The sequence below is a fragment of the Amphiura filiformis genome, chromosome 4 (assembly GCF_039555335.1).
Source record: "Amphiura filiformis chromosome 4, Afil_fr2py, whole genome shotgun sequence".
Lineage (NCBI taxonomy): Eukaryota > Metazoa > Echinodermata > Ophiuroidea > Amphilepidida > Amphiuridae > Amphiura > Amphiura filiformis.
In genome coordinates, this window is record NC_092631.1 from 56,423,018 (window position 1) to 56,449,138 (window position 26,121).

The 26,121-nt window shown below is 37.4% G+C and overlaps 1 protein-coding gene across 1 annotated transcript in view; it reads right to left on the reverse strand.

The window, feature by feature from the left end:
• LOC140151095 (transmembrane protein 198-like) overlaps window positions 1–26,121 on the reverse strand; it is a 108,611-nt gene that overhangs the window by 81,687 nt on the left and 803 nt on the right.

Here is a 26,121-nt window from a genome sequence, read left to right on the forward strand (position 1 = left end):
CCAGCGGGGCATATACATGTACACATATTTAAACAGTCATTTTTGGGCTTAAAAGTAAAATGGGGAATTTACACACAGACACATTCAAATACAATATATCAGGAGTCAAAATCAGTCATAATCATAAACATAGAAAAAGTGTAAATGGTCAATTTATTTTGAAATTTTGACCAATTTTATTTGTTCTGGCACATCGAAAAGGGGGTGAATAGTAGTGGTTTATTTTTGCAGAGGGCGCTTATTCAGGGTTAGACAGTAGCATAGCCAGGATTTTGGTGGGGGGGAAGGCCAAATTTGCATCCCCATTTGTGAAGTTTTTGTCCCATTTTAGTAATTTTAAGGACCCTTCTCTTTGCCCTCCCCATTTTATCCCTGAAAATTTTCTGGGGGGGGCACTCTGCCTCCCTCTGACCATGCTACTGGGGGATGGGTGGTAATTAGGTCAAATGCATTTTCTTTTAAAAACTCAATTTCAAGTAAGATTAAAAGAAAGCTGAATATTTCATATAATTTCAGCTAACAAAACAGCATGATTTGATCTACATGAAATGTTCTCTCTAGTCTCTACTCTTAACTTTGGGGCCAAGCCACAAAGGAAATTGGCATTTCTCATGAGTAGTCCATGAAGCGTTTGACAAAGAGGTCTCAGAGCATAGACATGTTGTTAGTACAGCTGATAGAGCTGATTTCCTGCTCGGCCTGCCCTGTGAAATCAGCATAGATAGAGTACAAGCCTAGAGCCTTTACACTGCCATATTAACTTCAGGACAATTTTGTGACATTTTTTTGATAGGTTAAACTGAAATAAGTCAGATGTTTTGGGGAAATTGGTGTATTTCAAACACTTGTTTCATTGTGTTTAGTTATGAAGCTGCAGATTGTCACATCACAGATTCTGGTGTCACATCCAAATTTCATTCATGTTCCATCATAAACAAAATTTCACATTGGACATTAATTATGAAAATAGGGAAATCAGGAAGTGATTTTTGGCCAACATGCGACTTTCATTTTTTTAAATGTCAATTGCTTCCATGATGTCTGCAGGAGTGAGTACTGCAGTTGAGGGGACAGACAGACAGACTATATGACTACTTGGATGTTATGACACCATATTTGGACAAAAATCCATACGGACGCGACAGAATGTCTCCGTCACATTTGCCTATAGATACCAATCCGCGGCACCAATTAGTATAAAACTGCATGATTACTGTACTTTTGTGCTAAAAGACAGCTCAACCACCCTTTTCCTGTTTTCGTTTACAAAGATTCTACTGGCTTCTGGGAAGGTAAGACAAATTAGTTGTGTCTGCGGAGTGGTGAACCCCCCACAACAAGTTTCAGGAAAGCCTGGCCCAAACGCAGAGGAAGAGACGGGTACTTCGGCCTGTAAGCATTGCTCCGGCATAACCTTTTCCCCTACTTTACTGGCTTCCTTTAAATATTTTAAAAGAATTAATCTTTATATCTGAAGTTATGTCACAAACTGGTATCATTTGATTGTTGGTTTAAAAAAATATCTGCTTTCTCCACACAAGTTTCAAAAGGACTTGACTTGCTCAACTGAAAGACTTATTTCACCCCTTCCAACAGGATGCCTACTCCGATTCCCAACACATTTCTTTTTGAATAAATTTTTAGAACTTTTGAACCTTCACAATTATTTGAAATCTAACTGACCCCTTAAATTATGGCTGTGGGGATACTTTACACAGCAACAATGTTATGGAGATGATGGAGCACCACTGACCACACCACAAAAAAGCCCAGGGTGTCAAGAAACCTCTCCCCTCCCTCAGGAAAATATCCATTTTCCTAAATACCTGGTCACCACAACAATGGCATAAAAGCTTCATACCACTAGTTTAGCTCAACTTGGAGCTCTATAATAATATCAGCACAGAACTGGAATTGGTCATTTTTGGTTATCAAACTTAACCTTCATGATACAGGCCGTGTGAAACTACCGAGTACCACACTCTTTCAGAAACCATTCTGGTCTCACTGCTTTTTGACTTGATATCGCGGCTTAGCTGCTCTGTTGCTATTGTCCCCCCTCAATCGTGTTACTACTCATCTCCCTTCACAAAGATTAGTACCTGCATAAGACATGGTCTCAGATTTGAAGCAGGTTTCACTGCCAAAGTGTGTAAAAATTCACCCTAGAGTGAAAATAGCTATGTTTGATTTCTAAGGTGTCTTTTCTAGGGTAAAATTGTTTGTAGAACATGATTTTTTTGTCAAAACGCTTGCATCGTACATCGTTTTTCTACAAAATGTTGATTTGTGGCCGATTTTGCCCGAAAAACACACTTTTTGGGTGACAAAAATTTTCACATGCCAACTTTGTATACTCATAGAGTCTACAATATACATAGATATGGCCCTTTAAAGTGTTAACATATCAGCTGAGGGTACTATTTGATGGATTCAGGTATTTGTTTTGTGATTGACTTAATCATTTGCGCGCCAGAATCATTCAAATATGACATGCCTCGTGACAATTGACATGCCAAAATAAGCCATTTTCGGCAAAAACATTGATTTGAAAAATCATAACTCTTGATAGGAAGGTGCTACAGTGATGGTTGACCTACCAGTCTATGCAGTATTGAATGGGCTTTCATTTGATACCTAACTTTGTTTATTTTAACTAAGGAAAAGACTTGCAAAATGTAAAAATGTTTCCCCTACCCCTTAAAATTTTGATGTGTGTAAAAATTACCGCCATTTATAAAAATCGGGATTACAAGAAAACTACAAGAGCTATAGGCTTGAAAAACTAATCAGTTATGCACAGTATAAGTTCCTACTTGGGTATAACATTAATATCTTTCCATTCCTTCTCAATTTTCTTTTCTAATTTTTTTATCAATTTGTGACATCTGTAAATTACGTAAAATTTGGCATTTCAAAAATAGCAACAAAAAAATATGAGGCGACATGTTTAAAAAACTAATCAGTTATTCCCATGATACAGTACTACAGGGATATAGTACCAAACTTGTGCTAAAATGCATATTTTTGAGTTCTAATTTTTTTATCAAATTGACTTTCGCCACCCCATTTTTGAGCAAAATCGGGAACAATTAGTACCTGTAATATTGCACAATCATGTGACCTATATTCAATGTGTGTGCACCAATCAGATGTCAGACTTGCACTACAACATGATGTGAGCCTTGCAGAGCCTTTATAAGTGTGTCAATAGAGTTCAAATATGTTGTGATGATGTTGTCACTTATGGATCTCATATTTTTATTTCCGTCAAAAGCGTATGCCTCTACTGTAATGCTCATATCAGGAAAACAATGACAGATTTTGCATTTCTGACTTCAGAAAAACTAATCTGTTATTCCCATGATACAGTACTACAGGGATATAGTATCAAACTTGTGCTGAAATGCATATTTTTTGAGTTCTAATTTTTTTATCAAATTGACTCGCCACCCCATTTTTGAGCAAAATCGGGAACAATTAGTACCTGTAATATTGAGCAATCATGTGACCTATATTCAATGTGTGTGCACCAATCAGATTTCAGACTTGCACTACAACATGATGTGAGCCTTGCAGAGCCTTTATAAGTGTGCCAAGAGTTCAAATATGTTGTGATGATGTTGTCACTTATGGATCTCATATTTTTATTTCCGTCAAAAGCATATGCCTCTACTCTAATGCTCATATCAGGAAAACAATGACAGATTGTGCATTTCTGTTTTCAGAAATGAATTCTGCACAAAATTTCAGTCTAGAAAACATATCTAAAACAATATTTTTTGAAACTTTATATTTTGCCATTTTTGGCAGTCAAACCTGCTTCAAATCTGAAACCGTGTCATAATCATATTTGTTTCTTGTCCCCCTGTATTTTGTCTGTGTTTGACAATAATTTTTGTTCCCAACATCAAGTATACTTAATTAAGTCTTTTCAGTTTACTTAATTATTTAAAAATTTGATGATTCGGGATATGGCCACAAATGAAGCACTGATATTCTTTCAATTCATATCAATCTGAATCTGATTATTTGAATCATTATCAAAGTCTGAGGAACTATGAATAATTATGGGCGTAGTTCCTTCCTCCATAGAATAATGAATTATTGACAAGTTAGTTATAACTTTTTATTGGTTTATCACTTTCATGACTCTTAAATAATAGAACTACCAGTAGCAAACTTAGTTACAACATGCAAATATACGTCAGTTATTGATTAGGAAACATGTTCTCAATATCTAATCAATACACTAAAGTAGACTATGGTAGGACAAACACATTTATCATGTTTGCAAAATGGATCACGTAACATTGTCTGTGGAATCCATTGCTGTTGTATGATTATAAAACTTGTTATTGCTTCCGGTATTCAGAGCTCCCTAACTTGGCCAATGTCTGTCATTCATCCTCAGTCCTGCAGAAGTGAAAAATGCAATGTGTGGTGTGTGCATTTGTAAAGACTTGCAAACAAGGACAGACACCCACAAATAGGATGACAACCAAGCTATGACACCCAACAACAGAGGACATCCACGGATCCCATTCTCTATCAGCATATTGTAAAAAGAAGCAAAAAGACCCATGTCTCGTATGATGTGCATTGTCTCTGTCGGATTAGTAAGTCTCGTAGTGAGTCCACAGTTTGGAGCTTACAGGGGGGGGGGGCGGCTTAACTTCACAAGGTCCTTGTTAGAGAGCCAAAAGTGTTTGTAGGTCTTTACAAGCTGTATGTTGGGGTCCACATCTGTTCCTGTGTGTATGTGATTTGATCAAGCGACACATTTTCTGAGTTGAATGTTGTCCATATCGTGCAATTTTTACTTTCCTGTATACACGTACATAGTCAATTTATCCATTGTATTTCAATAATACTGTTCAAAATTGCATGAAAATTGACCCTAAACAATAGAAACGATGTCTCAAATCCATGCTTTCAACTTCCGACTCATTTTGTTAAATGCATCACATGTTAAATATGAAGAAGTTCTGCAATAAAGTAACTGGGACAAAGGTCAACAACACCATACATTTCCATTCTTTACTTTATTATAGATTTGAAATTATGCTATAATTGTTTAAAAGCTTACTTCTTGTTTACATGGAATGGCCAACGAAATGAATTTAGAACCAAGTGTTTATTTCCACTTCAAATGCGCAATTCTTTACTTAATTTTAGAACTGAAATTATGCTGTAAATAATTGTATGAAGCTTACTTCTTGTTTACATGGAATAGGCAAGGAAATGAATTTAGTCCCAAGTGTTTATTTCCACTTGGATGTGTAAACATACTGCAGCAACAGCAAACTGGTTTCCGTCCCTGGCCATATTTCAGATTGATTAAAAATTGACAAACCCCTCAGGAAAAAACATGCCAATTGCTTTATATTCCCTACATTGGTAAGTACCGAATGTTATCCATCAACCTAGAATGCTGATTATGACACTATGGACCACAATGGCCTCATCCCAACGGCATTGTTCAATAACCTCAATCAAACAATCATAGTGCAAAATTTGACCTCAAGTTGAAGAGTATGAGTTTTTGTACCAAAATTTTCAAAGGTCACTCCATGAATGTGCAAATGTATTGAGGTTAAAGAAATGTGCCCTGATAGATGAGCATGTTGTGGATCCTTAAGTGTGACCATGACTGCATGTGCTGTGTGTATTGGCATTTTCAATTTCTTCTTGTGGTATTTATGCTAGCAGCAAATGGACAACAAAAGTTAATTTTATAACAAATGTAATTAATGCAATTGTGATCAATCAGGACTCATGCCTGTGTACTCTGCATTTCAATTACGAGTTTTGATAATACAGGTGGACAAAAAATAATTAGAAGATTGTAGCAAAATTGTAAAATATATGCCAATGATTTAGCCCATGAATATGTAGAAAAGTGCAACATATGTTATAACTTTTACCAAACATAAAATGGAGTTTAATTAAAGCAATATTCCTACATTTGCTAAGGACGACACTCTCAATTTTTTGTAAGTTCTGATTTTTACATGATTGTAAATCATAATATACTTAATTTCAAGAATATCAACGTTTCAGGTGCCGTTTAGATTCGTTTAATGCTGCATATAGGCTGTAATAAATATTTTCGCGGGGTTAAAAATTTGTCGCTGTCTGTTCGTCTGTAAAAAGCGCAAAAATTAAACTCCCGCAAAAAATTCCTGCTATACAGTAACAAGAAATTTTTGTGTGCGGCTCATTTTTCTGCTTTTCGCAGTTTTAAACAGGCAACCGCATATTCTATATATATTTAAAACCCTGCATAAATATTTCTAACCCAAAGGCTTCAAACCAAGAACAACAGAAACCACAACACTGTTCAGAATGTCAGAAAAAATTACCCCACAAAAATAACCCGGATTACAGTTTCACATTTTAATCGCACAGCCTGAAACAATCATCACACGTTAGTAGAATGATCTTGTCATGATTTATCAACTGTCTACAGATCTATCGTGTACATACATGCATATCCCTGGGAGAGTACGAAGAATGTTGTATGCGTGACGATAAAACACAAAGACACTTGTGACATTCTCGCATTCTGCCCACGATGTAATTATTGCGCAGGAAATAATAACATTCCAGTAAATAATTTGCAATTTCTATAAAATTTAATACCGATCCACTTAATTGCTGACCTTTTAGCTGGCACCCTAAATTATTACCATCATGTTTTTAGTCTTCTTGTGCTCATTACTGATAAATTACTCAACAAAATGAAGCAACTTGCCTCTCCACACAATACATTCATGTTAATTGTGTCCTTTAAAAGCCCTTTTCTGCAGCGAAAAACAAATATTCAATGTAATACTACCCACAGTGAAGCCTGCCCTGCATTTTAGTAGCATTTGATATTCTGCCTGACATCACATCACATATTCTGCCTGCACTAAGTGCAATTGCCCATGATAATTCTTACAAGTACTAATACAGTACTATTGGAGTCCATCGGCACATTGAATATGAATTCTCATTACTGTTGTCATTTATGTCTAGACCCATGAGTAAATTTGTTAAGCTCGCATGATCATGCAGCTGAAAATTTCCTAATATTTTGTTAATTTTTTAAAACCACACGATAGAAGCTTTTTCATTGATTTTCAAGCATAGTGTACCAGATTATCAATATATTTTACATAAATTTCTTATGAAATATTCAAAAACTTGTTTGAACAGGATCAGAAAATGACTTTTCAAAAGGATGCCTGGCAAACTTCAGGCACGCTCACGCCAACCAACCATCACTTTACCGTGAATTTCTCAGCCAGGCTTGCTAAATATAGAAAATGGAATTGATTTCTAGCATGCATTAGCATGACTATCAGATCTGATATTGAGTGACATGGCTGGCGATGGAAAGCTCTAAACTTTGATCAAAACTAAATCAGACAGAAATACCTCCAAGAACGCTTCATTATACATGTAGTTTATACCACAGTGCTGCCACATTACTTATGCAATGCCGACTGTCTCAGTTTATATTACTGAATTTGTTATTTTCTTTTTTTGGGTGGGGGTATGATTTAAATTTTCATTGCTAGGATTGATGTTTCCATCCATGGGGTCATTCCCTTAATGTCTGCAGAGTAGCTACTCAGATACGTTTATCGCAGATACGAATTACCGCCTAGACGTGAAAAAAATAAATTTATTGCAGGATAGGTTTATCACTGCGGAGGTCTAATAATTCTGAATGTGTAACTGTAATACCTCCTATCATGACCCTTATGATTGGAAAACTACTAATATTTCAATAATGCTAATTACGGGAGCATGAGAAAGTAAACAAATTCAAATCAAGTTGGGAAACCTTTCTTTCGAATGACATTCAGCAAAACAAAGGTTACTTGAAGTTGAAGTATATCAGTCTCCAATGTTATCATCAGTATTGTTTGTCAACAACACAATAACTGTCACATCAAACAAGACAAGATAAGAAGATGCTTACCGATGATACCAGTTATCATCTATACAGTAGTGCGTATCAGCATTGGGTATAATGATAATCCATCAGCCTGAATACACAGTGCAGCTTGATAAAGCAGTATATACTCCAGGTAAACTCACAGTACAGTCAGTCTCACAAATGTATCTTCTAAGTCAATAGCAACAACAAACATACATGTGCCAATTGTATTTTGCGGCCAGTATTTTATTCTAGCTACCTGATGAATTGACTTCTTGCATATCAGGCAAGGCACAATTCAGGATTTCAGACCCTACTGGCCAATGTGAATGGTAGCGAGCAACTGATTTTAACGCACTGTGCACAAGAGCTAGCACGCCACACTGCTGCTCAACAGCTGTGCTGCCAGTGTTGCTAGAAAATGGGCCTAAAGCACCCAAATAACACATCTTTGTGTTCATGCCTGGTTAATAAGCTGATGCATCTTAGATGATAATGTTGTCAACCAGGATATTTTCAGTAGTAGGGACATTTGTCATAGCATGATGGGTAGTCATAGGTTAGTTACATAAACATACTCTGTTTTTACTCAATACATGTAGGAGGTGAACATTTTCTTCAAACCTAGAATTATTTCATGTCAACACCATATTTTACTATGAAATCCAGCCTCTTCCTATTAAAAGGGCATTTCGTGTTCCACAGCATCATCCCTCCCACTTTTCTCCAAAAAAGTTGGGATTTTTATACCACTGGAAACCTCTGGCGACAATACATAATGTTTATGTACAAAAAAATTCTTGCAGATTAATTCGTTTAGCAAAAATATTGTGAAATTTGAATTACGTTCTGGTATACCAGAACGAAATTACAATGTCTATATGGAGCAGTGTGATACACATAATCATGCATAACTTGCAAACACAAAATCAGAATCAACTGACATTTTGGGAATAAGCTTTTTTCGTGGATATCTACTGAGAAATGTCATAAAAAGAGAATGCTAGGATTACTCAAAATATAATTATCAGGAATAAAAGATTCTGAGATTTGGAGTTAAAACAACAAGGTGAAAGCAACAAATTCAATAAATCACTACACTGTAAAATCATTCAATCTAACATTTTTAGTGGTGTACTCTAGGCAATTCATGTGCTGCAGTTGTCTCTTTGTCACATCGTTAATTTGTAAACCCAATTTCTTCTTGTTAATACCTTGTACAGCAAGGTTAAAGTACTCTCTCCTTTCAAGAACATTAAACCTCATGATGGCAAATGAAACTGGATGACTACTTTTAGATGTAATTGCACTACAGTGTTTCTCAAAATGCAGTACACAAGTATATGTACATGTATGTATGTGTGCGCATCCTCTAACAATTGTCAATTGGCCATGGATGTCTTATGAGCAGCCAATCGGATATAATATTCTGTTATTGCAAACTGGGCCGTCAAATGTATTATGATATTATGATATTTTAAATCAAATTTTAAAATACTATGTTGCTAGGAGAAACACTTAAAAGTGCAATGGTGGGATTGTAAAACTCGTGAAATCCTTTCAAATTCACACAAAAGAAAAAGGAAACAGTGTTCATTAAAAATTCATCGCTAGACCGAAGTATGTCCTCCTGGCCGACATTTTCATTTCCCATTTCGTCCAATCCACGTATCAACTGGGATTTGATGTCATGAAACAAAAGATATTTGATCAATGTGTTAAGAATCCTGTGGGAACGGGAACAAACAGCTTAGTGCGAGCCCCGACATGTAATGCCGCTGTATCCAATGCAGCAATACATCTCCCCCTTTTCCCAAAAATAATTGCTAAAATTGGGTCACCTCACAGACTCTGAATCTGATTCCAAGCTTACAATTCAAGCCATTTCTTTGTAATTTAATTAAATATTTCATGTAAAATAGCACTTACGTAACAACATTCTGTGAATATACATGTAACAACATTATCACACTTGCAATTAGGTTGACACCAATTGGGCTTATTATCCAATCTCTGGCAACCTTGGCACTTGACCGAATAAAATATCCCTGGTAACAACAGTGCTGAATTCTGAACAAAAGCAACGCAATCCACCAATACCAGCCGCAGACTTGAATATTATTGATATGCTATACAGTATACTTTTCTTCATATACTTCACCTGTCATGCATGACACACTGAAGTATGAACTTCAACTTTCTGCTGCAGCTTTTGCAGAGATAAATTTTCATTTACTGGCACGATGAACAAAGGATGGAAAAAAATTGGTAAAAAAAGAGATAAAGACTCATTATGTGTGGTAGACAAATGGCAAAAATTATGGGTCATCGGTATTAACACATCCAGTGAAGTGAAAACCAGACTTCAGTTAGTAAGAATTCTGTAATTTATCACAGCAAGTTAGAGTACAAAAGCTGTTGTTCCAAGATGTAGTTCCTATCAATTAATTTGACTTTTGATACATGTATGACTTGAGTCCATCATACATCAATGTCATTCTTCAAAAGACATTGGTAAATCTAGACACCATTCATTGGCGGTAATTTTTTGTTGATCTATAGATCATGGATACAAGTTTCTTTCCATCGATTTTGGAGCCCATAGCCTTAATGAAAACAGACCAGAACAATTTGGAGTAATGAATTAAAGAGTTGACATGAGATTAGGAATTAATGTTTTCTGCTGTTTCAGTGTACATGTTCTCATCGTTGATGGTTTGGTGGACTGTCATGTAACATGGATGTAAGCGTGATCCTAAAAATGCCTTTCACATTGACCAAAACTAATTACAAGACCTCTTCTACATTGAGGCTGGCTTTCCCTTTTAAAGGGAATGTTTATTAGAGTCCCTGACACAACTGGATAGGAAAAGTCTGCAGAGATGTCCACAGACTGTGTGTCCATTACAGTGACTGTAGCCAGCAGTTTTCCAGAAGGGGACCAAGACCCGGGCCAAGCTTGGGGAGGTAGCAAAGTGACTTTTCAGGGGGTATCCTTTCCCCCTGTCCAGCCTCCCATGGCTACATCACTGTTTCATTGTTTTTCAAGTGACCTGTATCCGCCTCAGGAAGAACTCCATGTTCAATGAGCAAATCATGCAATCACACCATGTAAACACACACCCTCCAAAATCACACCTTTGTTGAGAGAAAGGGTCAAGTCTCAGAAAAGGCATCAATAATTACCACCTTTTAATGCAAATTTTCACCATCGCTTTGGTCCCTTAAGGGGGTACTACACCCCTGGCCAATTTTGTGCCTATTTTTGCATTTTTCTCAAAAATTATAGCGCATTGGTTACAGGTAAGATATGTATATTATAGGGGCAAAGACTACAACTACTGCACTGAAATTTCAGCAACTCAAGGCAAGTAGTTTTATTGATCAAATATTGGTTTTCCCTCATTTTTGACTGTAACTCCACAACTGTTGTCTGTGCTGAAATAAAATTTCCAGTGCAGTACTTGTAGTCCTTGCCCCTATAATATACATATCTTACTTGTCACCAATCCGCTATAATTTTTGAGAAAAATGCAAAAATAGGCACAAAATTGGGCAGGGGTATAGTACCCCTTAAAGGGATTTCTCACCCTAGATGTGAAGGGAGATAATGTTATCGCTTCAAAGCTGTCACAACTGCTCATTTGTATTGGGGTGATGTACTTTGTTATCTACACAAAGGAGAGGGTGTCAAAACTATTGATGGCTGTAAAACCGGCACACTCATTTTACAATATGGGCCGATTTAACAATGCTATTCATCATGTTCATGTACAAGAGTCCTTTTCATGTACTTTCAATGCCAATTTCAAATGTTTGCATTTGTTTTATATTGACCACTTAGTGGTGTACAATAGAACACACTGGGGAGAAAGTTGTTAACTATTATAGGACCTATTGAGCTCCTAGCTGAAATGTAAGAAATCATGGGTACTGGGTATTGCTAGTTCAACTAGTTACAGGGTAACATGTAAATGTGCACTGATTTGGCAGTCCAGTATACATGCAGTGAACAATTTCGTTAAGACACTCAACTGTGGTGTGTGGTGGATCATTGAATGAATTCAACCCTGCAGGGTTCAAACCCCTGCAAGCCTGGAGGTTCAAATCCCTGCAGTATCAATTTCTGCTCTGGACTCATTTAAACATAAATTCCCTTGCCTGGTCAAGGAACCCGGACAAGGCACTGCTTATTGAACAGGACTACCCATAATGAAACTCGGGGAACTGATCCTGGCTGTGATGGTTTATGCACGTTGATTAGGACATGCGCTGAACTAAGCATCCTTGAAATTGTATTGGAATGGTTTTGGGCCATCGTGATCATGTGTGTCGTGTGTGGCCTTATGGGTCTGGCATAGCACTGTATACATATAGTGAGGTTGGATTACAGGGCAATAATAGATCTTATGATATATTTATCTATTTTGATCTAGTCCTAACAGGACTGTGTATCCCATGTGGGGTGATGACACAATCGCCCCAAGCGATATATAGGCACAGTCTAGCTGGCCAGCAAAGCCTAAGACCCGTGGCAAAGTGTCGCCGACCCAGTGCTTGGCATGCGAAGGGTCTCGGGCCCGGGGTCTCGGGTTCAAATCCCACCCAGAGCAAACAACATCTTCTTTCTTTGTTTTCTCTCTTTATTCCTTCCTTCTTTACCTTCCCGTTGCCAAAAAGCCCTTAGGTGGTTAGGGTTTAAAGTCAAAAATTTTTAAATACTTCATACAAAACTAATTAATTTTCATAATATCTAGTTTTTGGTATTTTTTTTGTAATAATAATTTCAATTTATTTTTACGAGTCACACCAATTTGGACAACCATGAATAATCAGTAGAACCAAGCAGAGGCTTATGATTATAGGCCCTAAATTTACTTTCAAATTTTCGTAAACAAATTTTATTCAGATTATAAATTGAAACTGTAATTTTACATGGGATAATATTTTTTTGCAAATTTAACAAGTTGTAAATTTCCCACCATTCAGAAGCTATAAAATTTCTGTGAACTGCAAAATTCAATGAATGAATCAAAAATATATTTTGAAACCCTATCTGCCAAACACACTCCACTGCCATTGTGAATGCTACAGGTAGGATGAAATACTTAGTCAGGTAGAAAAACCAAACGGTACTTTGTGGGTAGGAAGTCTAAGGTTGAATGAATGGAAATATGCTACACCTGTTGTTGTATACGTTTTGTTGTAGCAGGAAAGTTGATCCATGTATGGCTGGGTTAGGCTTGAGTGATAGGGTGTATTAAAACAAGTTCAAGTTCATTTCACACCTTTAGACTGGAAACATGATAGGACTGGTACTCAACAAAGAAGATATTTTACACTTCCCACAATGCATTTCTGCCCTGTACTGATTTGCTATTCAGTACAACATGGGTCGATAGTGACAAGAAATACCTCGCATGCAAGATTTGGATGAGCTCGTAAAACTCTTATTGTCCATGGTTTTTTGCTATCGGAAGACAAAGATTGGACAAAAAAGGAGAGAAGATGAACAAAGCAGTCACTTGATACCCCATGAATTGACCCTGGGACCCTCCTCGCGTGCCACGCACAAGATCACGAACCTGTAGCCATGGGGGTTTCGATGGCCCAGCCACCGATTCCATGCGTGACTTACGGTGAGTGCATCATGGCATCATGTGCGATGCATGCACAATGCTTTTCCTTGTAAGATTTTAGGCAGTTAGGGTTAATCACGCTATTTTTTGTCATTATCAACTTATATGGACAGAAAAGCATATCAGTACAGGGAAGAAATGCATTGTGGGAAGTGTAAGATATCTTCTCTGAGTATTGGACTGGTGGTGGAAAATAAACCATGTGATCATGGAGTGGACTGTAGAAATGATGTGATGGTGCGAGGTCATTGTATTCAAAATCATTACTGAGGCATAAAATAATGATACCAAAATACTGGTACTTGAGTTTGAATGTATTTGGCACAGTCTACAATAAAATCATGTACGCATACATAAAATAATAAATAATAATAAAAATATTAATGATAAAATAATAATATTTTTCTACCGGTAGGTCCTTACATGTAGATGTTGCTTCTTTTAAAAGTCCACCTGGCGAAGGGGCAGGTGGTACAAAAATCAATTTTATAAAAAAAAAAAAAGAATTTCATTTTTAGACAGTATTCTGATCTTCAAGTACCGGTACTTTGAATTATTACTTTTATTGCACCCAAATTGGTTCAACTTATTCTGTCTGATCATTAGTGGTATAGAGTTGCACTTTCAAAGCCATGTAGTTGTAAACATTTACAAACAATTAATTATCAGTTTAAATTTACACATTTACCAGATGTCTTTGAAATGATGCAGCAAGTTACAGATAAAATTTGATAGCTTTGCCACATTTTGGGCTCCAATTCTGCAGATGTTTTAATATGATGGGCTATCATTATTCAATTGGACCATGCCTGACTATCTTTCTATTGGCTTTGTAGGCTTTGAATGCTCTATTGAACACCTCATTATTTTTCTGCTGGTGAGCAGAACCAATTATGATACTCTTTTCCAGTCATTTCACACGATTATGAATACTTAAAGGGCAGTTATGCTTTAGTGGTCTTCATCTTTATGGGAACAGTGCAAAGTACTTGTACCATGCAAAATTACACCTATAGAGCCACCCTAGATCAGTTTGATGCTTTGTGATTATATTTATAATGCCTTTTCTAATAACTTGAGTGCAAAAACTAATTCTTTCTAAAGAAATGTTACAAATTATTGAAGGTCATCCTAGAGCTGTATTACTTCAGACTCAGACATGATCTACCAGTTATATGTTCTGTTTCTAGCACACCTTAACTTTAGTATTTTCGACTAGACCTCTGATTGAAATTTTGCAAGTCGATGGGAAACATGCAAATACTAGTACATGTAGCACTAGCAACATTGTAATAAAATTTTCCATTTCCAACACACTTTTTTTTTCGGGGAAGTGAATTTCAGAGGGGCAAAATCAACAAATTTTGCTCAAAAGTGCCAATATTTACGTAATTTTGGGGGTTTTGCCTCAAAAGTAGGGGGAACTGGAGGGGAAAAGAAAAATATGGGGGGGCGGGCAAATGCCCGTTCGCACCACCACTGATGACTGGCCCTATACGAGAATTCCCAGCATACAAAGCACAGGGACTTTGCCTGTTGGTGAATGTTCTGTATATTTGTCGTCTATGGATACAAAGTGCCCAGTATAAACACGCAGATAGGTTTTTCTTACTTGCCATAGATCTGGTTACCTGGAACTTGTGTTAATGACACTAAACTTGATTCTTATCACGTAACATTAGCTACAATACCAACCAAACTATAGGGCATCCAACTTCTGCATGCCTTATCTATCAGATATCGGCTAGTTCAGGAAGTTTTTACACAGCGATTTGGAAGTACAATACTCCAATTAAAGCTACGAGCAGGAAACATGGTGTTTGTTTTTGATAAGGTCATTTTTCACATTATTTTAACCTACATGTAGATATTATACACTGCTGTTAACGAACCCCAAGGAAAGAACTTTCAGCAATTGATATCATGGATATGAAAGTACACTCATGATACATCCTATGTGACATGATCAAGGGATGTCGCTAATATTGTTTTTGAGATATTGGCAAAAATAGTGTTCAAATTCTTTTGTTTTATATTGTTTTCAGCCATTGATAAATTGCTCATAACTCGGTAACCAGATGTCCGATTTTGATGGGGTTTGCATCAAAATGTCGCATTTGTAAACTGACAGAAAATTATGTAAAAAACTTCTAATTGAAAATTGCCGACATGTGACTCATTCCCCTTGATCATGTCACCTATGATGATTACAGAAAGTATATTTTACTTCATTTTCATAACACCAAATCTCCATGGATTGAATGCATACAAAAAAGTTTGAAAAGCAGTGAAAACTAAATACTGTACCCATGATGCCAATACTATAAGTATGAAGTGAGCACTGCACTTTTGGTTAAATGGACTGTATCAGTTTATACAGGCCTTGCAATGTACTTTGAATAAAAACAGGTCAATAGTTTGTTTTCTTTAACTTTTTTAATTGAAAAGCCTGCCACATGTGTAAGTTTTTCTAACTGAGAGATTTTCTAAATCAATCATACAGCAAAAGCGCATTTGTCAAATCTCAAATTTTGTAGGCAAGCAAGTACTGTAGGTAGCTCAATATTATAAAATTGCATTGCAATCAATAAAAACGACAGTGGGGCAGATATATACAGTTCTTTGACACATGTCTGAATAAACCAAGGATAGCGCAAGCTCAAAAATTTAAAGGGTCCAATTGGTGTTTTTTTTCTCTGGACTCTTTAAGCCCTGCAAAACCCAAATGAGAATTTTAACTTTTAAGGGGTCCAAAGTTTTAAACTTTGAAAGAGTCCACAAAATAACTTGCCCACAATATGTCAATTCAAAACTTCTTTATTGTATTTAACAATGGTTTTCATCAAAATAAAGATTTTGTAATGATAGCCTATCATTTTGGAACACTCTGTTCAGAAGATTTCTTTGGATTTCTGTGTCCTAATTGGTTCATTGTATTGACAATGACAAATTTTTTATGAGCACCTCAGCAAATGATTTACCTTAATTTAAGCTTCTGTGCATCTTAATTTCGTAAAATTTTAAAAGTCCATGCAGTTTCGATCGGACCCATTGGCAATTTATTAAAGGGGCACTTCGTGATCCACAGCCTCATCCCCACTTTTCTCAAAAAAAGTTGAGATTTTTATATCACTGGAATACTCTGGCTACATAATGTTTATGTACAAAATATTTCTTGCAGATTAATTTGTTCAGCAAAGATATCGCTGAAATTTGAATTTCGTTCTGGTGCACCAGAACGAAATTACAACGTATTGTATATGTAGAAGTGTAATACACATAATAATGCATAACTAGCAAACGAAAAATCGGAATCAACTGAAATTTTGGGAATATGCTTTTTCGTGGATATGTACTGAAAAATGTCATAAAAAGAGGATGCTAGGATCACGAAATACTCCTTTAAGGGGTCTAACGCGTTAAAACAAACAAGTACCCTAAGGGGTCCCAGGATGCACAGACACACGTGTGCAAGAATGTGACCCTTGTTATACACCCGGGTTATACACAAGTCAAATTCACACAATCAACAGTCAATTGCATTAAAAATGTTGCTAAAACATGTTATATAATAATAATGCACTTCAACTCAATTTTAGATTATGTATGGTATTGCAAGTATTCAAAATAGGCAACCTTTGCTCCATTTAATAGATACCGGTACCAGGGTTCGATTTAGAAAATAAAATTTACATGCACAACTCTGATTTTTTCCTCAAAATGGGCTGAATAACACAAAATTTTGCATGCACAGGCAAAATTCTACATGCACAGAGCCAAAGTTACATGCATTTGTGCATGTAAAACCCCTCTAAATCGAACCCTGACCGGTACAGTTGAAAATAAAATAAAAATCACCAATAATCAATCATTGCAGAACATTTTAAAATATTATAGGTATACATAATAAATTTGTGACTCATTTATCCAACCTGTAAATAATGCTCGCAATCTTGGTGTAATTGTCCAGAATGATCTGAGAATGGATTCTTTTGTTTTATAACATTTGTCGCTCAGCATCTTTTGCTCTGTATAAAATTGGCCAGATCAGAAAATATCTTGATAAAAATTGTACTGAAATGCTTGTTCATGCTTTTATTACATGTCGCCTTGACCAATGCAATAGTCTTCTTTACGGTTTACCCGACTCACAGATCTCCAAACTCCAACAAATTCAAAACTCGGCTGCCAGATTAATTTTGCTTACTAAGAAACATGATCACATTACACCAATCCTTCATGATCTACATTGGCTTCCTGTGAAATACCGCATTATATACAAAGTTCTCCTCCTCACTTATGTATTAATGCCTAATGGTCTTGCACCTGTCTATCTTCAAGAACTCATACAGCATTACACGCCTCCATGTAGTCTTCGATCGTCAACACAATTTCGTCTAGCTAGCTCATCATCTTCTACTCAGTATGGTCATCGCTCATTTTCTATTGCTGCCTCTGAACTTTGGAACAGTTTACCATTACATGTGAAAAACTCTCAGACTGTTAATCAGTTTAAAACATCTCTGAAAACTAATTTATTTAAAATTGCATACTAATGTTTATTTGTTATGTTTTTGTCTATGTATAATTTGTATAAAGCGCTTAGGGACTTTGGTGTAAAGCGCTATATAAGCATGGTTTATTATTATTATTATTATTAATTATTACATGTAATATCCAATTCTTGATCATGTGAGCCAACTTGGGTACGCGCACAGATATTTGCATCAAGCGTACTACGCAAAGACCACATGCATTTGTGAACTGACGAATCACGGCTAGACAAGGTCAAGGTAAGGTCAGGTCATGTAGGTCGCTCGATCGTGTTATTATTGGGATTCTAGTCTAGTTTTGATTCAAATGCATAACTATCATACGTGTGCAAATGCGCACTGTTGCTGGCACATTATAACATGAACAATAAAAAAAATGATTAGGGGGTGGGGGGTCTTATTGCAACCCCCAAAAAAACATTTGGAAAAGTATACAAAAGTCCCATAATTTCAGAATTTGCGGCGTAGCGATCCAAAAAATTATTTTTTATGCTTTTTGAATAAAAAGGTCCAAATTTTGTCCACTTTTCCAAAAATCGTTCCCCCCCCCCCTTGGAAAAAGGTCCACTTTTTCTAAATCGGCACCCCCCTTTAATGAAATCCTGTGTGCGGGCCTGAACACATGAATGTATCCTTGTAAGTTGTATACACCAATCCGCAGGCCAAATCACGTATTTGGCCCTCTATCAACGCCGCCATTACTGCGGTGTTCCTATGGAGTATTTAACACTGACAATCAGCTGATCATGACCAATTTACACCGCAATACAACTCCAGTACAACAAGTAGCAAATTTAACTATTTATTAACTTCCCTTTTCATGCGTTTTATCTAATAATATTTCATTGCGATTCAATCATGGACACGTACGTTAGGTGGGAAGATGATGTTCTACAGTGGCCTAATATTTCTGATGAGGGTATGTAAAAAAATATTTTAACATTGGTCAATGCAAAGAATGCCGAAGTTTTGTTGAAATCTGATGTGTCCCATTCTTTTACTTGCAATGAGCAAAACTTTAAATCATGTGATATTTATATCCAAGAAAACAAATGATAAAGTTAAAGATTCATCAGCGTATAACATGGCTGACTCGGTAGGCCACTGGTATTAATAAAAGTTCTGACAAACAGGAATTGGTTTGGTAGTGAATTTATTTCTTCATACTGGTGCAGATACCATAAAATAATTTGTAATATAAACTCCGGAGAACAAAAATGATAAAACAACCAGAGCAAAAGCTCCATGTTACAACCCCATGTTGAAGCGTCTGTGGTATGAGAATAGAGTGAACTCTGTTGAGCACGCGGCTGATGAATACTCAGATAGGCTTTAATAATATAGGATGCTAAGGATTTATTCTGATAGTCATGGTAAACAATCTAGCTCATGTAAGTCGCCATTTTAGATAGTGATGGGCGATCACCGATATATGAATAATATCATTCGATGTCATTATTCTACATCTCCCTTCTTAAGATAAACTGCACAGTAATTTCAAATGAAATTGAATTAGCAAATCTTGCTAATTTAGTAGTGCCTGAAACTTTCACACTAAAAGTCAAATGTGACATCTCAAGATTTTTTCTTGATTGTGATATCAAATAAATGTAAATATTCCTGTGCCGAAATAAGCTTTGCTTGCTTTTTTTTTTTTTCATTCTTTATGAGTTAAAGTGTCCTTTATCACTTATAGTCTTTTTCAAAGTTTCTGCTCTTTCTTTTAGAACTTTGTCCAAAGCATCTGATTAAAACTTGTGAAACTTTTAACTGTAAACTTCATAGAACTCACAAACTAACATTCTTAAAGTTGTGAAATAATATCAAACCTCGACAGTCTACTTTTTTGTTTTTTTTTTTTTAGAACTTTTGGAAGGAACGGAAAACATGATTTTCATGCCAAAATTGTCAAAATGTGGTGACCGAAATAAACTGAACTGTCGACTATTGACATTATTTTTACCTACTCTAGAGAACAGGGTAGACTACCTGGATTCTCACTGTGTGGTACATGGACCTTATTCTGAGTCCATTAGTGTTGTGATTATATACTCACACAGATCTACACTAAAATTACAATATTTATGTTTAGACTTGCTTGCAGACTGGTTGACAGGTAGAACTTCACACGCTCACGCCGAATGTTGTAATTGGTATCATGTGTGTCAATGAGTATTATGTTGCATACATAATAATAAACAACATGCAAACCTAACAATACACAATCTGCTAACTTTGACAAAATTAGTGTAGTAATGTATCAATTAGAACTTCAATTTTGGTTTCAAATGCCAAACATTTTTACAATTTGTTTTGTTTCAAGTGCCAAAACTTTTAAATATGACTTTTTTAGAAGTTCAATGAGAGTCTCTGTCTCTAAGTTTTGGTAGTAAGGCTAATGTGAAAACATCTATGTACGGTCATACACTTCTGAATTGTACTTTGGGTTAGGCTTCACCACTCGTCCACTTCTGGTTTTCACTGGTGGGTGCTGAACAGGCTGTTCTTGTTCTTGCTGTGGTGCTGGCTGTCTATGATGACCAGGTTGAACTGTTGCTGGTTGCACTGCACTGTTGACTGGTTGTTCTAGTTGTAACTCTGGAAGTGTGTCATTTCTTGGCTCTTGACGTACATATTCTGGTACTGGTAGGAGATGTTTTCTATTTCTCCTAAGTTCATGTCCTTCACTTGAAATTATGTAGGATCTTGGTTGAGGACCAACTTGCTTGACAACACCAGCGCGATCAAATCCTTTCTTTGTCTGGAGTCTCACAGGCTGATTTACAAGTAGAGGTTTCAGCACTTTTACATGCTTGTCGTAAGATGCTTTCTGCTGATTTCTCTTCTTGTCAAGTTGGTTTCTTACTGTCTTTGGTTGGATAACAGCAGGTTTTAGCAGTTTGCTGTTAGTGTACATGGGTGTTCTAATGGATCTAGACATAAGTCTTTGAGCTGGAGATCCAAGAACTGAGTCTCTGGGTATGTTTCTGACATTTAACAAGTTCATGTAGATGTCGGAACCTTCTCTCTTGGTTTTCTCTAACAGTAGCTTGGCTTGTTTCACTGCATTTTCAGACAAACCGTTTGACTGGGGGTATTCGGGACTGCTTGTAATGTGAGTAAAGTTCCATTCTTTAGCGAACGCTTTGAACTGGTGTCCCGAAAACTGACCACCATTGTCGCTTATGACGATTTATGGGGTACCATGCGTTATGGTGACGTTTCAGCTTTGTTATCACTGTTGTCGCTGTCAAATTTGCGAGGCTGTTTATTTCATACCATCCCGAATAGGAATCTACTACCACTAGATAGTGCAAACTATTCCATTCAAAAATGTCTGTACCGACAATTGTCCATGGCAGATCTGGAATGTCATGAAGCACTAAAGGCTCCTTCTGCTGGTGGCTCTTTAGCGCGTTGCAAATTGAACACTCAATTACGTGTCTCTCTAAATCACTGTTCATTCCGGGCCAGTACACTATATCGCGGGCTCTGCGCTTTGTAGCTTCTGCGCCTTGGTGTCCACGATGTAAGATCTTAGCATACTCTGTGCGGAGTGATTGTGGAATTACTGCTTTCTGTCCTTTCATGACTATACCGTTATCTACTACCATCTCTTCATGCGGAATGGGAAGTAGCTGCGTATCTCTGGTGCACATGCTGAATGTGTCTTGGGCCATCCACGATGCACTGTGTCTATCAGCTTCTGCATCGCTGGATCTTTAGCGGTTTCTTTGATTAGCTCTTCTTTTCTACTGTCCGACACTCTGGAGTTAGAAATCGCCATGACTTCATATTCAAAGTTAATGTCATCCTTTCTAGTAGAGGGCGCTCTTGAAAGTGTGTCAGCTAAATAGAGTTCAGCTCCTTTCTTGTAGTACAACTCGAAATCATACCTCTGTAGCAGCAGCATCATCTTCTGTAAGCGTGATGGTGCTTTTGATATTGGCTTTTTCAAAATTGTCACTAGGGGCTTGTGATCCGTTTCTATGCGGATGTGCTTGCCATATATGTATTGGTGGAACTTGCGACACGCGAAAGTTATGCTTAACAACTCCTTCTCGATTTGCGCGTAGTGTTGCTCTGTCTCCGTCATAGTACATGACGCAAAGGCTATAGGTCTGCCATCTTGCATACATGCACATCCAAGTCCGAACTGGCTAGCATCGCAGGTGAGTGTCAATGGCTTGTTGACATCATAAAATGCGAGTACTGGAGGGCTACTTATCAGACGCTTAAGCTCATCAAAAGCTCGCTGATGTTCATTTTGCCAGCTGAATTGGACGCCTTTGTGTAGCAACTGTCTTAGCGGTGCTGATACTTCACTGAAGTTTTCTATGAACTTTGACACATAGTTTACCATGCCGAGAAATCGTTGCAGGTCTGCTGGTCCTTCAGGTATCGGAATTTCATTAATCGCGGATACTTTCGCTGGATCGGGCTTGATCCCTTTATCTGTTATGAGGTGACCAACATAACCGACTTCTGACTGCCTAAATTTGCATTTGTCCTTGTTCAACTTCAAACCGACTTCTCTTGCTCTCTTCAACACTCTCTCTAGATTTGCATCATGCTCTTCTAAGTCCTTTCCGGCAACTAACAAATCATCTACAATGATTGAACATGGGTATCCTTCAAACAATGTTTCTATTGACCGTTGAAAGACTTCCGACCCACTGTTAATTCCGTATGGCATTCTGAGATACTTGTATCTTCCTAGCGGAGAGTTAAAGCAAGTGAGTTTGGATGACTCTTCATCCAGAGGGACCTGCCAAAAGGAAGTTTTGGCATCTAGCACTGTGAACACTGTAGCATCCGCTAAATTCATAGTTATCTCTTCGACCGTTTTCATTGGATGATGTGGTCGCCTGAGTGCCCGATTAAGATCTTGCGGGTCTATACAGAGTCTTATGTCCTCACCATTCTTCTTCTTTGTTGTTACTAATGACTGAAACCCACTCTGTGGCTTCCTCGACAGGCTCTATTACACCTAATGCTGTCATTCGTTTCAACTCTTGAATCACTTTCTCCTCCATTGGCTTTGGTACTTTTCTGGGGGGTCGTATCACAGGAGGCACTGCTGGGTCAAGGGTCATCTTGTACTTGATTGGTAGTGCGCCCAACTTATCATCAAATAAGTCTGCGTATTCAGTAATTTCTACCGGAGTGTCAATGATGTGAACCGTGTTCATGTTCAATGTGATTAAACCCATATTCAATGAATCTCTGCAACCCAGTAGTGGTACGACTGAAGATCTTGATGCGGCTACGATCTTGAATTCTGTGTTGTATTTCTTTCCATCACTGATACACTCAAGTCTAGCAACACCAATAGTTGGTATGATGGTACCTCCATACGCTAATAAACCTGGTTTGTATTGCGTGTTGAGGTGTTGGTCACAACCGATTTGCTGCAGAAGAGACATTGGCATAACACTGCACTTGGCTCCTGAATCAACTTTGATGTTGACACTGTGACCATTCACTTGCAAATTGGTGTAAATAGAATCTTGATCAAATAGCTGAGGGCAATTTATACTTCCTATCATGTCTATCACATAGTCTGTATAATCTATGTCCTCATCCTGCACGCCTATTTCATGCACGCTTAAGCTGACCGTGTTGTGCAGGTCTTGCTTGCTGTCTTCTGCGATCATGCACACATATGCTTGAAGTGATTCGCTTCTTGCAGAAATGACAGGTTTGCCCCATTGCTTTGCACTGTCCGTTCGGATGACTGGCTCCACAATTCTTGCATTCTCTTAATGGCTTGCTTGTATACGTACTAGGAGGGGTAGGACTGGGATTTGAATTCACCTTAGGCTTAAATTTCCTATAATTTGAGGACTGTGGTTTTTTCTTGTTGATATAGTGTACGGCGCTTGTTGAATCCGAATCGGCTGCTGCGGCTGTAAGTGTCTTGGAATGCGCATCAGTCATTTCAGAAATCTGGCCCAACTGTACTGCTTTCACCAGTGTAAGATCACGTTCTTTCCACATCGATCTTCTCAGTCTATCATTATTTATACCACACACGATCCTGTCTCTAATAAGCTCGTCTGGGGTGAGTTTATCAAACTCACATGTTTGAGCTAATGTCCTGAGTTCTGCCGCATGAAGCTTTGAAAGCTTTCACCAGGTTTTTGAAACCTTGAGTTAAACTTATGTCTTTCCATAATGACGTTTTTTTGTGGGGAACACAACTCTCTGAACTTTGTTTTCAGTATTTCTGGGTCTTCTTTCGACTCAGCAGGGGTTACAATGTTACCTTCATTGTTTGTAACAGCTGCTTTATACGTGAAACTCCTACTTTTTTCTATTGCGTCTTTGCCAGCAATATTAAGTAATATGTAAGCTTGTTCCTTTTGGGACTTCGCTCCATGTGCGGCCATGACGAATATATCATAATCCTGTTCAAATATTCGCCAATTTTCTGCCACATTCCCTTCGAAGCTTAGGGGGTCTGGCTTGCGAAATTCTGCCATGTTTTTGGATTACACGCGTGTAGAACGTCTGATATCGGTACGGTAAATAAGCTTATATGCTGTGGTGCGTACGCTGACTGTATCACTACGTTACTCACTGGTTACTGCGTGTATTTACGGTATCTACTTGCCACCGGTTTCCAAAACATATCCTCTACGACTGACACCATGATGAATACTCAGATAGGCTTTAATAATATAGGATGCTAAGGATTTATTCTGATAGTCATGGTAAACAATCTAGCTCATGTAAGTCGCCATTTTAGATAGTGATGGGCGATCACCGATATATGAATAATATCATTCGATGTCATTATTCTACAGCGGCCACGCGCTACAGATTTTATCGGAAGTTCGCCAGTATCAGCCCACACAAATCCCGAGCTGTGATTGGTCGAGATTGCATTTCTATTGTTCCTAATGAATGACTCGGAATGATTCGGCAATAGCCGTTTGTGAAAGGAATCGGAATCCGAAATTGTGAATTTCCCAACAAGAATATCTTACAAAAAAGTATGGATCCCGCATCAACATTCTGCACTGTTACAAGCGTATAGCCCGTATAGTATAGGGCCTATGCCTGGTCGAGCACCCTCACAGACCCGAACGTAGTGAGGGTGCTTGGTATATCCGCCATGTTTCAAATACATGGATGGCCAGCGGCCTGCAAATTTAAGCTTTATGAGAAGCCTATTTTAGTTGCAAAATGAGAACACAAAGTGGCTTATCTTTTACCCACATTCTCAATCTCTCATGCCAGAGTTTAATTTAAAATAAAACAATCCCTAACTAATTATCAAAAGATTGTAAATTTAATTTCTTGAAACGTGCCGGCGAAACGATTTTGTTTACAAGTAACAATCCTTGTTCCAACACCGATACCGTTCATTCGGCTTCATTCGGCAAACCACGTGATCACTCAGGTGAACTAGGATTGGACGATCGATTGCGTTAAATTTTATCCATGCTTAATGGCGATACTCGCGTCTCGGAAATATCAGACCTTCATTTCTATAAACTGGTGGAGCTCTATTAATCACTCTCCCAACTTTATTATGGAGCTCAACAAGGAGCTCAATTTACAATGTCCAGCATTTAAAATGTGATATTTTCAAGAAACCAGGAGCTTGATAAATAGCACTCCTGAAATGTTGTTAGGAGCTCTCTGAGGAGCTCCGGAGCTATAGAGCTCCTTAAAAATGAAGGGCTGAAATATTTTTCAACCACGTTGCAAAATGATCGGAAATACACCATCAAGGCGACTCGATCGGTAAGCATCATTGAAACTAAAGCAATATTTAGTATTTCTTCTTTTGATTTTTTCGATAAAATTGTAGTTTACAGTTTTGATTAGTTTGATGAGAGTGGATTTAAAAACCAGTCCACTAGTAGATGTTGTAATTGACAGCTTTGACAGTTCCGCCGGAGGATAATGTGAATCCATAAGATGTGGCGATCAATTTCACGATTAAAATCTTTCCTTTGGGGCGATTTCCATTTCTTGCTATCAT